Raw genomic sequence first — 17,533 nt, forward strand, 5'->3', positions numbered from 1 at the left:
GGTCACCTTAATTTCCTACGTTTGAGTGAAAAAATGATGTGGAGATGCTGGTGTTGGACTGGGGTGGACAAAGTTAAAAATCACACGACACCAGGTTCTCAAAAAACTCAATGAAGTTTGTGAGACACGACCTGCTCTTGATGAAACCATGTTGACTATCTGAAATGAAATTGTTGTTTGCGAGATGATTATAAATCTTATCTCATAATCCTTTCCAAAACCTTTCCTACAACAGAAGTGAGGCTCACTGGTCTATAATTACCTGGGTCATCTCTGCTGCCCTTCTTGAACAAGGGCACATTTGCAATCCTCCAGTCTTCCAGTACTAAACCTGTAGACAATGACGACTCAATATCAAAGCCAAAGGTCTGATATCTCCTCCCTAGCCTCCCAGAGAATCCTCGGATAAATCCCATCCAGCCCACGGGACTTACCTACTTTCACTCGTTCTAGAATTGATAACACCTGTTTGTAACTAACTTCGATCCTTTCTAGTCTAATATCTCGTACCTCATTCTTCTCCTCTACAACGTTCTCCTTTTCCGATGAGAAATGTTCATTTAGCACCTCTCCGATCTCTACAGGGTCCACACTCAACTTCCCACTTTTGCCTTTGACTGGCCGTATTCCTACCCTTATCATCCTTTTATTCCTCACATACCTATAGAAAGCTTTAGGGTTCTCCTTTATTCTACTTGCTAAAGATTGGTCGTGTCCTCTCTTTGTTCTTCTTAACTCTCTCTTTAAATCCTTCCTAGCTGATCTGTAACTCATCATCGCCTCATCTGAACTATCTTGCCTCCATCAACACATAAGCCTCCTTCTTCTTCTTAACAAGAGATGCAAGTTCTGTAGTAAACCACGGTTCCCTTACCTTATCACTTTCTCCCTGCCTGACAAGGACATACCTATCAAGGACACTCAATCTCTGTTAATTAAACCAGCTCCACATGTCCACTGTCTGCATCCCCTGCATTTTGCTACCCCATTTTATGCATCCTTATTCTTGCCTAATTGCATTATAATTGCCCTTACCCCATCAATAACTCTTGACCTGTGGCATGTACCTACCCCTTTCCATCGCTAAGCTAAAAGTAACTGAATTATGATCATTCTCTCCAAAGTGCTCACCTACAACTAAATCAAACATCTGGCCTGATTCATTACCAAGCATCAGATCCGGTGTGGCCTCCTCTCTTGTCGGCCCTTCGGCATACTGTGTCAGAAAACACGCCCGTACACATTGGACAAAAACTGATCCACCCGATGTACTAGAGTTATAGTATTTCCAGTCAATTTTGGGGAAATTAAATTCCCCATAATGACCAACGTATTCCTTTCACTCCTACCCAGAATAATTTTGCTAATCCTCTCCTCCGCCTCCCTGGAACTCTGGGGAGGTCTATAAAAAACTCCAAGCAGTGTGACCTCTCCTCTCCTGTTTCTAACCTCAGGCCACACGACCTCAGTAAACGTGTCCTCATCAAAAGTTCTCTCAGCCACCGTTATATTATTCTTGATTAGTAAGGCCATGCCTCCCCCTCTTTTACCATTGCCTGTTCTTAATGAAAGATCTAAACCCTGGAACATCTATTCCTCACCCTGCTCTATCCACGTCTCCGAAATGGCCACAACATCGAAGTCCCAGGTACCTATCCATGCTGCAAGCTCACCTATCTTATTCTGGATTCTTCTAGCATTGAAGTAGACACACTTCAAACTATCTGCCAGCACATTCCTGTGACCCTGAAATCCTGTTCCTGTTCTCCCTACTCTCATCCTCCTGTGCACTGCAACTACACCTCCAGTTCCCTTCCCCTTGCTGAGCTAGTTTAAACCCAACCTTCTTCACCGTCCACTATACCACCAATCTTGATGTCATCTGAAAACTTACTAATCATGTTTTCTATATTTTCATCTAAATAATTTATATAAATGATAGAAATGGACCCAGCACCGATCCCTGTGGAACATTGCTGGCCATTGGCCTCCAGTCTGAAAAACAACCCTTCACCATCACAATGTCTCCTGCTATAAAGCCAATTTTGTATCCAATGGCAAGCTCATCTTGAATCCCATATGATCTAATTTTACTAATTAGTCTACCATGCAGAAACTTGTCAAAGGCTTCACTAAAGTAAACAACGTCTATGACCCTGCCCTCAATCTTCTTGGCTCCTTCCTCAAAAAACTCAAATCAAGTTTGTGAGACACCATTTCCCTTGCACAAAGCCATGCTGACTATCCCTAATCATTCTTTGCCTCTCCAAATGCACATAAATTGTAACTTTCAGAAGCACTTCCTCAACTTATTTACCACTGAAGTCAGCCTCACAGATCTATCATTTGCAGGCTTCCCCTTACATTCCTTCTTAAACAAAAACACAACATTAGCCACTCTCCAGTCATTTGGCACCTCACCTGTATTTAATCGATGATACAAATATTTCTACAAGGGGCCCTGCAGTTTCCTCCCTAAATTGCCATAAAGTCCTAGGCTACATTAGATCAGACCTGCCAGAGATTTACCCACCTCCTGTCAATACCCTTGATATCAAATGTCCCGTATAACAATTATTTTTAAAATTTTGTTAAACGCAGTCTAACATAAGATTCATTCTTGGTGAAAAAGATCTGACCGTCTCTTCTATTTTTTTCAGAGACTATCCATTTCAACAGTACCCAAAATAGAGTATCTGTTTAAGGGAAGAATAGCCACAGGAGACTTCTGAACTACCTTCTTACCTTTCCTGACAATCACCCATCTATCTGACTGATCCTACTGTGTAATCACTTCTCTAAATCTACTAGTCGTCTCGGTCTCTTGAACGCCCATAAATACAAAGCAATCATATAAATGGAAGGAGACTTCAGATGCATCTTTGGTGGACTTTCTCACTGTGTTTTCTAATTCTAAGAACTGTCATGAGCCCAGCTGATGTCACTAGTGGACAAGATACCAGAATATAATCTGGCTTGATAGATATATAACCTATCAATAATATGGCAGTTAGTCACAAACATTCACACAAAGCCATGGACTTTCTTTTAACAACAGAATTGAACTTTATTAAATGAAACTAAAACCAAGTTACAGTTGGAATGATTTAAACACATAGCTACGGTTCAGTCACCTGATAATATCCATAACAAATTCAAATCCACAGGAATCATTCCCCAATCTCAACATGTCAGGGGTCTACTTAACTAAGTCATTTAAGTTTCGTCAGTGTGAACTATGATGACAATTCATTGAATCCTTTCCAAATCTGCCTCTGAATTTTTCCACAAACTTTTTCGGTTCTAATGACCTGTATTTCCAACCAAACTCTTCTCACTTTGAAATTTCACAACTCTTCTGCTGGGGTAACTTATTTTCTGAACTGCCCTCAATCCTCCTTTCTGGAGAGAAAAACTAAACTTACTTCTGCACTCCACTCTGGCTTTCTTAACTGCATTTCCAAAAAATTTCCTGATCCATGTTCCTTCTGAACTAAAAACAAAGCTCATGGCCTTGCAAATTTACCTGACTATCATAAACACTACAGTATAATCAATGTATTTCCAATACCATCACAGGAGTTTCAGTCACCAGCTCACTCACAAACTGGATTTGGTCACTGTTCCAGGACTTTCAGACTTTTTTGTCTTTTAATGGAGTCATAGGTAGACAAGGTGGTGAAGGCGGCGGGTGGCACACTTGCCTTCATTAGTCATAACATTGCATTTACGAGTTGGGATGGCACGTTGCCTGTACAGGACATTGATGAGGCCACTTGTAGAATACTGCGTCATCCTTCTATTGGAAAGATATCGTTAACTTTGAGAGTATGCAGAAAAGATTTACAAGGATGTTGCTGGAACTGGAAGGTTCAAGTTATAAGGAAAGGCTGAATAGGCTGGCACTTCTTTTCCCTGCAGCATCAGAAGCTGATGGGTAACTTTATATAGGTTTATAAAATCATGAGTGGTATGGCTGGGGGAACAGCCAATGTTTTTTTCCTATGGTGAGGGATCTAAAACTTGAGGGTATAGATTGAAGGTGAGGGGAGAAAGATTTTAAAAAGGGTAATTTTCTCATGCAAAGGGCGGTGCGTATATGGCATGTGCTACCAGAGGAAGTGGTGGAGGCAGGTACAATTACAATATTTAAAAGGCATTAGAATGGATAGATTAATAAGAAAAGTTGAGGGATATGGGCCAAACACCAGGAGATGGGATTAGGTCAGATTGGGGTGTCTGTTCGACGTGGAGGAGTTGGACCGAAGGATCTATTTCTGTGCTGTATAACTTTATGAGTCAATCTGTCAGTTAGGGAGTGGTCAGAGCTCAAATTGGGTTTTTGACTGTGATTTCAATGAGAATGAGTTTGGCTGTTGATGCTACGACACAAAAATTTAAAAGCTCCCTGCTTATCTTCCCGTAAGCAGTTCCTGGAAGCTCAAAATACAGGAAATTAAGTTATAAATATTATTGTCTTTGCCTGAGTGAACTGAAAAGGTGACCCTGATCGACAGCTTCAAAAAAAACCAACAAGCCATCACCTCAGCCTGTAGAACAACACATCGTGAAAACCACTTAAAGCAATTTGGCCAGTTTTGTTATTTTCTTTTATTTATACAATGTATAAGTGAGAAGTGGCCTGGATTCTCCACTGGCCTGGATGAGTGCTGCTAATACAACACTCAACAATCGCAAAACAAGCTAATTGTGCAGGTCCCAAACCACCCCTTAAATAATTTCTACACCACTGATGCAAAGTAGCAACTATCTGCAATATGCACTCTAATGACTTGAGTTGTAGACTAGTGGCTCAATTTGTAAACTAGGTTAAAAATCACAACACCAGGTTATAATCCAACAGGTTTAATTGGAAGCACTAGCTTTCAGAGTGTTGCTCCTTCATCAGCTACCCAGCATCTCCAAATCATTTGTAAACTAGCATAGTTATATAAATATTTATATAATTAAAAGGTTCAAGTAATGCTTCACCATGAAAATCTATAGAACTGATCTGAAGATAGTTAATCGAAATACATGTTCTAGAGAAAGCGAAAATAGATTTTCCCCTGGTTCAAAATAGAATAATTGGGAACCTTTAACCATAGGGGTGAACACAAAATAGACAGCCTAACTTCAGAGGCTGTGTGGGGTGAATGGACAAAAATATCCTGACTCTGCAATAGGAATTCTCTTGGATTGGGAAATAAAAACCGGTACATTAACTTGCTATGAAACTCAATTGGACAGGCTTGATGGTGTTAGAAACCACAAAGCATATGTTTTACAGTTTGATGCCAATTCTGCCCTCAGCTTCAAGAGCGTAAAATTCACAAACAATCCAAATTGTTTGCAGTCCAAAGCAGAATAAGATCCAAAACAAATTTGGCATTTCTTTCCTTACAGAAAACTGTATTGTGTCTGTTTTGGGGTATGTCCAGTAATGTCAAATTAACAAATCAAATTTAATATCAGAGGAAGTATTCCAAATATTACAAAACAAATCTGCAAGAATGACAACCTGAAATGTGCATACTGAAATTTGTTGCTTCACTGCATGCCACTGAGAGCAGAAGTTACTGCAGACCAGGCCACCTTCATTCAAAGATTTTGATCAAGTTTGACTCCAACAATTTTCCACTTACTGAAAAACATTGATAATTCTACACAATAATGGCACACAGCACAAGAAACATAAAACAGAAACACAAAGGTACATCTAAATCTACTGCCGAGGCATTAACTGACATTGCAGATGGGCCTTGCATTACTGAAAACAAACTTTTCTTCTAATTCATAAAAACTGGATGCTTTCTTTTATGGATCGGCCAATATCAACTTCGACTACAGGTAAAATGTTAAAAATCTACTACATGACATTGATAGCAAACACCATGATAATTAGTTTCAAGCGACTTAATTAAGTGGGATACATTGCTAAAAGAGAACTCAAAGTAAAAGAAGATGTTTTCCAACTATTAGAGCAACTGTTCTTTCGTCAGGGACATACAGAATTTCTGCACGTGCATACTGTTGCGCCACTAGCAGTGACATTGACATTAAAATCAGCCCAAAAGAAAATAATGTTTTACAGTCAGCAGCGGATAAGTTTGCTTACTCATACTTTACAATGTGGCAAATACAAATAGTGTATCTCATATCATAATCACCAATTGCGCTTAAATTTACTTTAAAATTTGAGCAAGTTTAATCTTTTATAGATCAATTATTGTAATTGTTCATGTTGAATAGGAAATAAAACTTTTTCATTTGGTAAATGATTGAAGTCTGGAATACACTACCTGAGTGTGGTGGAGGCACGTTCAATCGAGGCATTCAAGAGGAATTAGACTAGAAAGGAACAATGTGCTGTTTTAAGGGGAGTCAGCAGGAGATAGGCATGAAGTGAAATGATGAGAGAACTGTAGCAGACAATGGGTCAAATAACCTGTATTGGTGCTGCAACAGTTCTGTGATTCTGCAAACAACTACAATGTGTTTAATAATCATAAGCAAGCATATCTTCAGAAATAGATTTTTCACCATGCATAGTTTTATTTTAATAGAGCAAATGTTGCTGACTGGAATGCAGCAAGATAATCATTTCATGTTATCTCTGTTATCAGCACAATCTAATACAGTGACCTGTCCCAACTGGAAAGTTGAAAAAGTTACCCTTTCACCTGTACAAATCACAGAACAATCACAAATGCAGCATTTCCAGTGACCCATTTCCAACTAATGGAATAGTCAGGGACAATTTAATGGCTGTAATCCAATTCGTACATGCTAAAAGCATAGTCAAGTATTTCAGTCTAAGTTTGTGAGAAGATTTGTAGCTCGGGTGCTCGTTTTTGTGGTTCTGTTCGCCGAGCTGGGAATTTGTGTTGTAGACGTTTCGTCCCCTGTCTAGGTGACATCCTCAGTGCTTAGGAGCCTCCTGTGAAGCACTTCTATGATGTTTCCTCCGGCATTTGTAGTGGTTTGAATCTGCCGCTTCCGGTTGTCAGTTCCAGCTGCCTGTTGCAGTGGTCAGTATTGGGTCCAGATCGATATGCTTATTGATTGAATCTGTGGATGAGTGCCATGCCTCTAGACAACGGAACGAGGACATGCCGCAACCCAAAGGACTAGCCACACTACCACATATCAAGAGCATTTCCGAACTGACAGCCAGACTACTGCGACCACTAGGACTCATAACAGCACACAAACCAACAGCCACTCTCAGACAACAACTCACCAGAACGAAGAACCTGATACCCAACATGAGCAAAACCAATGTAGCGTACAAAATCCCATGCAAGGACTGCACAAAACACTACATAGGACAAACAGGAAGACAGCTAACGATCCGCATCCATGAACACCAACTAGCCACGAAACGACATGACCACCTATCCCTAGTAGCCACACACGCAGATGACAAGCAACATGAATTCGACTGGGACAACACTACTATTATAGGACAAGCCAAACAGAGAACAGCCAGGGAATTCTGAGAGGCATGGCACTCATCCACAGATTCAATCAATAAGCACATCGATCTGGACCCAATACTGACCACTGCAATGGACAGCTGGAACTGACAACCGGAAGCGGCAGATTCAAACCACTACAAATGCCGGAGGAAACATCACAGAAGTGCTTCACAGGAGGCTCCTAAGCACTGAGGATGTCACCTAGACAGGGACGAAACGTCTACAACACAAATTCCCAGCTCGGCGAACAGAACCACAACATTTCAGTCTAAGGTTGGCTAGACTTGCAGAAATTAAAGGCAAAAAAAAACGTGGATCTGCTAGAAACATGGATGCCTGCACATTCACAAGGACAAACCAATTTTTTGGGGTACATGAAATCCTCCTCCTTACATCAGTGCAACAATTTGTTATCAGAAAATTGCTCAACTTAGAGATTTAGCATTGTTAATGAAAATAACCATAGTACGGGACTCCACGAAACAAAACCAGATGCCTAGCAGTAGCAAATGAAAACAGAAGAGAAAAGCATGGTTACAAAGGTGGCCTTTAAAAGGAATGAAAAGTAAATAGCTGCACAAACGTATGTCAGTAACACATTCTTGACTTCGGGGTTAGAACAGCCCAGAAGGGAAAGACAAGGATAAAGCCTATGAAGTGGGGCTAAAGGTGGGTAACTAGGTAGGAAGAGGAGAAATTGTGAAAAGATTTCCTTTTTAATTTAAAAAACATTCCTCTATTTCATCCCTTAGCAAGGGAATAATCTGCATATTTGTACTCCGAAGACTTCAAGTCGACAATATTGAACAAAGTAATACCCACAATTAGGTAATTTACACAAGCATCTTTCACCACCATAGATTGTCTGTAATGTACTTTGGGGCAATGAAGCTCTTTTAAATGTAGTCATGGTTATAACGTAAAAAACATGGCAGCATTGTCCCACAAATAATTATAACCAGATCTGTTTTACCGTGGTCAATTGAGGAAAGAATTTTTACCAGGACCGTTTCTATTCATCTTCAAACATTCTCATAAATATTTTGCATCCTAAATCTTTACAAATCTAGATCCAAATGGGCAGCTAAGGTATACCACTGTGTCGTTGTGGAGTGGAATGCAGTGTTAATTTTTTTGTCTGCTACATTCATTTGGTGAACAGTCTGAATCCAGATAACAAAATTGACATGCTGGTTGTCCTTGAAACTCTTCATGCGGAGGAGATGTGATGTCTTTGCATGGACAGAGTGTATAACTTGGTTTGAGAACGGTCATATAGTGCAGTTTCTGCTGCTAGATCATTTATCAGATCTTTATTGATGGCAGTGATATCATTTACAGCCATTTATCCTTTTCGTAAAACTCTTGTATCACTCGAAGCATTCACAAAGTTCTTGAAAGGTTTGCATGATCTACATCACATATTCAGTTGGTTTGGCTTCAATGTGGTCCAATTCTTTTGTTCTGCAAATGAGATATTAGACAGGCCTGGGTGCCATTGCATGAAAGTTGGTTTCAGTGTCCACTGACAATTAGAATTGTAGTCTGAAGGACAGTGCTCAAGCATCGAGCGTAGATTTTCTCTGCTCACACAGGACAACCGCATTCTGCTAACAAGTATACAACAGCAAGGCCAGCAGTACAAAGAGAGTGTACAGACTGGAACAGTTGCTCAAAGAAACTGTAAGAGCTACACTGCAGAGACATGAACAAATAACCAGCTGGGTGTGCAGCAGGTTTTCTCAACTTGAGTACAACAATGACTTGAATCTCTCTCCACATTCATGGAATACTCCAGTTACATGGATGTTAGGAATTCAAAATGGATGCCATTGATTACTACCAAATAAAGCCATGAGATCCTTTCACCATCCATTCAAGATGTAAAAATACACAACCTTCTGACTTAGGAGTGAGAACATGCCATCACCAAAGCATGGCTGAAGCAGTGCACTTCACAAAAATTTGTGTTTTGCAATGCATTCAATTGGAACTCAACTGGCAGGAGCAGCTAAAATAAACTAAATAACGCAAAGTGTGGCAAAACAAAAAGTATTTTGCACAAATTTTACATGGTTTGAAGCCAAGTGGATTCCTAGATAATCCATAACTTGACAATCATTCCAATCAAAAAGAATCAGTGCATTTTGAAAAATTAAACTAAGTGTTCAAATTAAAATCAAAATCTTTGCAAACTCATGGACTGAGTCATATTAAAGCTCCAAGTATCTGATCCTCATAAAATACAACAGAGTCCAATATTGATCAATATTAAATTGAAACTACATTGAAAAACACACTTAATTTCTCATTTAGGACTTCTAGGGGGAATACAATTTGTCCATGTGATGTGGACATCATTAGCTAGGCCAACATTTACTGCCCATCAACTACTTTTCTATTGATCTGGAGTCACAAGTAGGCCAGTCAAGGACAACAGATCGCTTTCCCTAAAGGATGGGTTTTTACGATAATTGACAATGGTTACATGGTCACCTTAAGGAAAGTTCTTCATTGCAGATTTTATTGAGTTCATGTTTCACTATCTGAGACGGTGAGATTCAAACCCATGCCGCCAATCTATGGTCCTAGATTCCTAGCCCAGTGACATTATCACTGTGCCATTGCCTCCCTTTCCAGCATTCTTAAATTGAATAAAAAGAAAACCAGAATGATCAGCCAAGCACAAAAAGGATTTTGCAAGCTACGGTACAGAAGCACACCATTCACCACAACTGATCTATTGCAGAGTTCATATTCTATCTTAGCCACCTCATCCCTCAAATAATTACCTTCCCTTTCTCTTGCTCCTCTATTACTCTTCGGCATGTATCAAAATATGTCACTACTACCTGCTTTAACCACTCTACTAGCAGCAAATGCTGCGTTAAGAGAATAATTCCTTATTGGATCGGTGGGTGACTACCTTAGGTATATACTCCCTTGTTCTGGATCTACACAGGTGGAACTTCAGACTTGAATTGAAGACTTTTAAAAATATATAAAATACAGGGTCAAAATTCTTAATTTGGTGATATTTATGAACGTCACTTTCATAAATTCATTCAACTGAAAATGTCATAACAGTATTTGAATATTCTCAAATATCCTGAATAATAAAAGTGCAGCAATTAATCAGTCTTATTTTCTGGGTTTGATAAAGTTTTTTTTAGCATTTTGTCCTAAAACGCAAAGATCAGGTACATAGAATAGTACGATTTTCTGAAATTAACCACTAACTATCATGCAGATACATATAAATGCACCTTTACTGCTTGAATAACTCAGTTAAATTTACTCATCTGTAATTCTTACTCACACAAACTAGCATCTATGCTATAACAGTGAAGATATGATCCAGAACTAGCTTGTCTTATTCAAAGAGTTCCAGTAGACCCACAAGATTGGCATCTACCTTGACAATGTGTATTGGGCATGAGCAGGTAGGGGAAAAGTTTTGAGTTTTATGAAAGAGGTTCGGCTGACCATGACTCAGATCAAATAAGAACTTAGTTAACAATGGGTAATGGATTAAAAAGGTGGAAAAGCATTCATTACGTAGAGCCATTTAACAATATTGGAAGCATTCAATTTGTACGGTTAGTTTATGAAGGTGAAAAGTATTCATTATGTGAAGCCAGTTAAGGTCAAGAACATTTATTGTGTAACAGCAGATGGCTTAATCTTTACTGTTGATGCTCACTGATTGTAATGGTCATCCAATCAATATTATGTTGCCTTATCTCGATATTCTTCCCTGTAAAATTACTATATACTTCATTAAGAAATTGCTATTCCAGAGAAGATCGTGAACTGATGTCTCTGTGCACATGGGCGATTGCTCTCTCCCATTCCAGGCCCTGGAATAAAGATGAAGGAGGTAAAGCCATACTGTGTTTCTGAGCATTTTGCTTTGACTGAGGCGGATAAGAAGAAAGTGGATAATTGCCAAGTTACATCCATCTATAAAAGAGGGGACAAACTCAATCCAACTAATTACACACCAGCGTACTTTCAAGCATCAGCAAAGCACAAAAGGAATTGTCAACAGTGCTACTAACTGGCACTGACAAATAACTACTTAGCAGTCTCAGGTCAACGTTTGCCTGGAGCACACACTACACCTTGTCCAAATATGGACAAAAGAACTGAATTACAGGGTGAGTGAGTGAGTGAGTGACTGCCCTTGACCTCAAGGCAGCATTTGGTTCAATGTGGCATCAAGAAAATCTAGTAAAATTAAAGCCAATGCAGCACGAGAAACAAAGATTGGTCTCCAGCAATTATGTCTGATTCTAGGACATTACTGCAGGAGTTCATCTAGGTGAAATCTTTAAGGTCAACAACTATTATTCACTTCAATAATGATGTTCCATCCTTCATAGGGTCAAAGTGGAGGCACTGATTGATAATCGTAATGTTTAGTTCTATTCTCAATTCATCAGAAAGAAATCATCTGGACATGGGGGTGATAAGTGGTAGGCAAGCCAAGCAATTATCATTGCCAAGTTACAATCATCTCCAATAAGAGAGCCTGACCTTTCCTTGGCATTTAAGGGTACCAACAACCCAAGTTCATCATTAACCAGAAACCTAATTGGAAGAGCTATACAAATACCGTGGCTACAACAGCATATCAGAACCCGAGACTCCACAAAGCGCGTCCACCTTCAACAAGGCTCAAATCAGGAGTGTGATGGAATTATCTCAATTTACCTGGATGAGTGCAGCTCCAACAAAACGTGGGTACACAATACCATCAAGAACAAAGAAGTCCACAACCTTCGTTGTGTTCAAATCCCTCTACGGTTTAATCGTTCCCATTTCAGATTGCTAAGAGAAGCAAGGGAGAAAACAATGGAATCAAAAAACCTGCAAATTCATTCCTAGCAGCATTGTATGTGTACCTACAGCATATAGACTATAGCAGTTAAAGGTAATGGTTCCCAACTATTTGTCAAGGGCGATTATGGATGGGCAACAAATTTTGGCCTTGAAAGTAACTTCCACATGAACTCAAAAATATTTTTGAAGTCACTCACTTAAAACTGATCCCCAAATAAGTGGTCAAAACTTGCACTACAACCACTGCCTTGGATTTGTCACATTGCTGGCTGTTGGCTGTGCATGAGGTGAACAGAAATTTCCAACAAAATATTGAGAAGACCAACATGGTCATCTTGAGCCCCACTGTCAACCCTGCTTTCTAGTTAGGAACTCAATCTCTGACAACAGTTAGCAGCTATAACAAATTTGTAACAATGGTATTGACTCTGCCTTCAAGATGAACTTCCAACCACAGTTCACCCTCCACTTACACATGTCAATAACAGTTCCACTTGTTTCAGCTCATTTTCTAAAGAAACTCTAAACCATAGATTCCCATTCTCCTCTGGATGGTCACCCATCTTCCATCCTACATAACCTAAGCTCATTCAAAACTCTGCTGCCCACATTTTAACTAGCATTTTTCATTTTAACTTTCATTATACTGTATTATATTCTGCCTTTTCAGTTTGGTCGTATTCAGCCTTTTTAAAATGAAAGAGACAATGGTAGAGGATGGCAAAGATTGGCACAATGCAACACTGAGGGAATGCCACACAGTTGGACATTAAACAATCTTGTTGCTTACTAGCCAGGAACAAGATTTGTAGTAACTTGTTAAGTGCATGATGGCTATCACATTTCCTACAATAGACACTTCAAAAGCATTCACCAGCTATTAAACAATCAAGCTGCTCTGTTGTTGTAAATGAAATATTGAAATACATGTCTTTCTTCCAGCATGTGTGAACAATGCCTGAATCTGACTATTGTGCATTTATGGATAATACTCCAATAAAAAACAAAAATGATCAGGTTAATATTCATGAAAACAAAAGCACATAATTCTGCAAAGATGACTTTATGGAGAATTTTTGGGAGTTTGTTAGTGCAGCATGTTTTGAACACATTTCATAGTCAGACAACAATTTATATGAGAATTGGTAATGTTCGAAGAGACAGGATTAATTATTGACCTTGAGGTGTCGGTGCCTCTAGGTAACAATGATTATTAAATGACTAGATATCAACTGCAGTGAGGAAGAGAAGTGTGGATCTAAGACTGGGTACTTTAAAAACTTAACTAAGGGCAATGAGGACACTAAGAATGGGAACTGAGAAATTGGGTTACAGAAAAGGTCAATAGCAATGCAGTGGCAACCATTCAAGCAGATATTTCAGAATACTCAATTAAAGAACAAACCAGTGAACGAGACATTTCAAGAGAACTCACATCTTTCACGGCTAACTGAGTTAAAGGCAGGATCAAAATGAGAGAAATATCAGTGGCAAGTCAGAAGATTGGATAGAATATAAAAAAAATGACTAAAACATTAATAAGGAGGGAGAACTTAAAGAGTACAAGAAAAAGCTTGAAATATTAAAATAGTGAGTTTCTACAAGCAAACACTGGTTCTCTCATGAGCATGTCCAGGGAACTAACAAATCAAAACACATAAATGGCAGACAAATTGAACAGATCTTGCATCAACAGAACAAGGCAAGTGCAGTTCCATCCAGCTGAATGAGCAGCACTGAGGTGTGTGCAGTGAGATCAACAAGGGCAAGGGAAGGAAAGTTTACCAATGTCGGTCACACACAACGGCATTTATGACTTTGATAAAGGCTTTTTCATGCTGTGATATGCTGAGATTAGGTTTGTTCAAATGTGAAGTTCCTGGAAGGACTGCGTGGATTTGGGAGGTGATACTATGTTGAAGAACTTTGGCAAGCAGAAAGACGCTTAAGATGGGCCAATATTACAAGTGTCAGTGTGAAGGTCACTAATTGCAGACTCCAACAACAGCTAGATCACGTTCCAAGAGTGGACACATCAACACATTTAGATAAAAATAACTGAAGCTTCAGGTTATCAGAGGTCTCAATCCACTGCTCGTGCTCAGCAACACTGCAGCCAGCACTGATATTCACAGTCTGCATACATTAGCTGGTTCTGCTGGTCTGAAGAGATCTTTGAACCTGGGATGATATGCTAGCTGAGGACTTCCTTGCCAATAGTCAAAACATAGGAAATGTGGATGACAGAATCCTCACTACCTAAACACTAAGCTTGCACAGATTAAATTAAGCACCATAATTTCCAAAACATCACTGAACTTTTAGATTTAGATTGATTGCTATCAGAGATCTATTTGCAACATAGATGGTAGGACAAAATCTTCAACTTGAAGGTTGCATACATGGCATCGAGTGAGTGCTCATCAGAGCTCACATGATGTATTACACGGTTCACATGGAGGATTCTAAGGTACCAAAGGCAGTACTCTACAGCCAGCTAAAGCACAGGACCCCACACCAAGGATATAGCCTAGATATGAACCAACCTCAGAGCTTGCAATTTTGGGTAGACCCAAATACGGAAGTTATTACTATCAAGTGATACGGACATTTGACAAGAGTCAAGTGCCTTCAGAATAAGTGTGCGCAGCATTAAGCCAATACCTCGACCCATCCCTCTAACACTGATTTACATCCAATATTTACAATAAATGGTATTGGCTTGGCCTAATGACACACAACATATTACGGTAAACTGATTGTCCTTTGTTGAACATCTATTCTTCAAAACAAAGGAAGAATTCATCATCACGACACTGTAGTTGCAGCCATACTCAGCTTTAGACCATTTCCTAACTTTTAATTTGTAGTCCAAATTTATGACCAAACAGTAGTATTTATTTGACAGAAACAATGACATTGGCATAAATACACCCATTCGTAGGCAAAAACAAGCAGTTCCTGTAGAACATGCAATAAACTAAATCCCAAATATTACTGCATCTCAAATGTTCAATTCAATCACATAAATTAGGTATTGAAAACGTGACCATTATGACACTCTCTATTGACAAGTGGATAGAACATATTACCCAGAAATACAGTAAAAAAAAGACCAATCCGCCCAAGTGATCTGCACCAATATTTACTTTTACACAAAGATTCTCCCACCGACCTCTGCTTCCACATTCTTCCATTCTTATTTTTGCACCAAACCTGCCTAAATAAAATTGTAAATGTTATTTATTTTAACTACTTTTGACTCAACAGCCTTCTAAACTGTTGAAGAAATACTTCCTAAAGTCAATTGTTAAATTGGTCTGTTAGTGACTGAATTTGACTTTGTGTAAACAGTTTCTCTATGTTCGCTTTATCAAATCTTCATAAGTCAATGGATCAGGTTTCCTCTTGCATTCTCTTTTCCAGAGAAGAAATCTTTAGCTTAATCAATCCTCTCTTTACCAAAATACACCCTCAATTCTGGTAGCCCTTTTTGCAATGCCACATATATCCTTTCTTTTGCACAATGACGACAACTGAAATCATAAAATGGTACATAACCCATATGGAACTTGTCAACAGCCCCTTCCCTATAATTCTTTACTTTTCACATCAGATTCTCATATCCTTAAGCGTAACTAAACAAGCGACCGACACATAATTGCAAACAATTAAAATACAAAGTCATTCAAACTCTTTTTAATCGTCCAATAGCCAACAACCAAGTTTACATTTGCTCCCAGCCCCTTTCAAGTTCTTGACATGATGTCGCCGTGGTGACAACCTCTAGGCCTTTTTGGTAAAATTGCAATAAAAACAACACAAGCACTATCATCTCCAAGAGAAAGCTGGAATCTGCTAGAGAAGAATTGAGCTCTCAGAAGGGACTGGTTGCATTTACGGGAGAGCATACACTCTGCATTTTGGGGTGCAGCTCAACTCGAGCCCGCTGCCTGCTCCAGAAGGAAGCTCAGTCCATGGGCCTGGTAGGGCGGAATGATGGGACAGAGGCTGGGAGCCGGTTGAGGGGGATAAGAAATGAGATGAGGGGAGTGTGGCTGCAGCAATGAGGCCGCCGGAGTCGGAGCTGGAGCTGCGGCTGCTCTGGGTGAAAGGTCACCGGGAGGGGGTGAACCGCTTTCGTCAGATATGCAAAAGGTGGCCTGAGGCCGGGACTCTCCGCTGTCCGCCTCGGCCGCCTCCTCCTCCTCCTCCTCCTCCTCCTCCTCTCTCTCTCTCGCGCGCACAGACACAACGCTCGGAAGGCAGTGCCGCCGCTCCCGTTCCGATGGGGGGGAAAAAAAGGCCCGAGGCCTCCTCAGGCCTGCTCGGGATCCCGGTTCCTTCAAGATCCCGAGGCCTCAGTGGGGCGGCGCCTGTTGGATGTCTGTAGCAGCGACCGCTGTCGCCGCCATTTGGGCGTCGCGCCTCGGGGCAGGATTCGGCTCGGGAGGGAAAGTTCAAGCGCTGTTTCCGCCTCTTACCTGAGACGTTATTTTCAAACGGGGCGGAAAAGCCCCGAACCTTTCCCCCCTCCCCCCGGTTTCTCGGCTCCGCCGCGGGTCAGAGTTCGTGACCTCTCCCTCGGTTCGGCTGGCGGCGCATGCGCAGGCGGGCGGAGAGGGGGCCCGACAGCGCCACAAAATGGCTGCCGCAAGCCTGGACTCGAGCCAAAGGTCCGCCGCTCGCCCTCTCCTCCCTGCGGAACGGAGGAGACACTGTCCCCGCTGATCTGACACGCCGTTCGAAATACTTCAGAGCCGGTGAGGGTCGTCCGCTGATGTAGTATTCTTGGTCAGCAGTCCCCTTCTCAGCGCCTCGGCGCAGGCGGATGATAGCGCCTCAGGAAACTACGTCCGTCCCCCATTTTCTGCCGGGCCTCTCCTCCTCCTCCTCCCCCTCTCTCTCTCCACTCCCACCAACAAACAAACGCATACACACACACACACAGGCAGGCTTGGCTTCGTTCCAGTTCAAGATCAATTATTTATTTCTGTGTTCGAAATGATCGTGAAAAAGGAACAGAAAACACCGGAAATCGAAACATCCAAAAACTTTTAAACTGGTAGTCCAAAATGAAAAAAAAAGGAAATTTGAAGTAATACATTCCAGGAAACTTTAAAGTTGAAATGCAAGAAACTTGAAGTTTTGAGCATCTCGCCCTTTTCGAATACTCGCGCCTCTGCTTGGTCAATACTACTCAGGCA

At 40.6% G+C, this 17,533-nt stretch overlaps 1 protein-coding gene across 5 annotated transcripts in view; it reads right to left on the reverse strand.

Moving 5' to 3' along the window:
• Positions 1-17,198, reverse strand: part of nr2c1 (nuclear receptor subfamily 2, group C, member 1) — a 122,133-nt gene extending 104,935 nt beyond the window's left edge. For 3 of the 5 annotated variants that reach the window (XM_060843045.1, XM_060843044.1, XM_060843041.1), the window contains exons 1-2: positions 16,811-17,198; positions 12,198-12,314 (exon numbers count right to left, since the gene is read on the reverse strand). The gene's annotated coding sequence lies outside the window, so the exon portion shown is untranslated. Of the gene's footprint in view, positions 1-12,197; positions 12,315-16,057; positions 16,520-16,810 lie in introns of those variants that run through there. The other 2 variants (XM_060843043.1, XM_060843042.1) reach the window with 2 other exon arrangements.
• Positions 17,199-17,533: the final 335 nt, after the last annotated feature.

This window comes from Hemiscyllium ocellatum, chromosome 23 (genome assembly GCF_020745735.1).
Source record: "Hemiscyllium ocellatum isolate sHemOce1 chromosome 23, sHemOce1.pat.X.cur, whole genome shotgun sequence".
NCBI classification, from domain to species: domain Eukaryota; kingdom Metazoa; phylum Chordata; class Chondrichthyes; order Orectolobiformes; family Hemiscylliidae; genus Hemiscyllium; species Hemiscyllium ocellatum.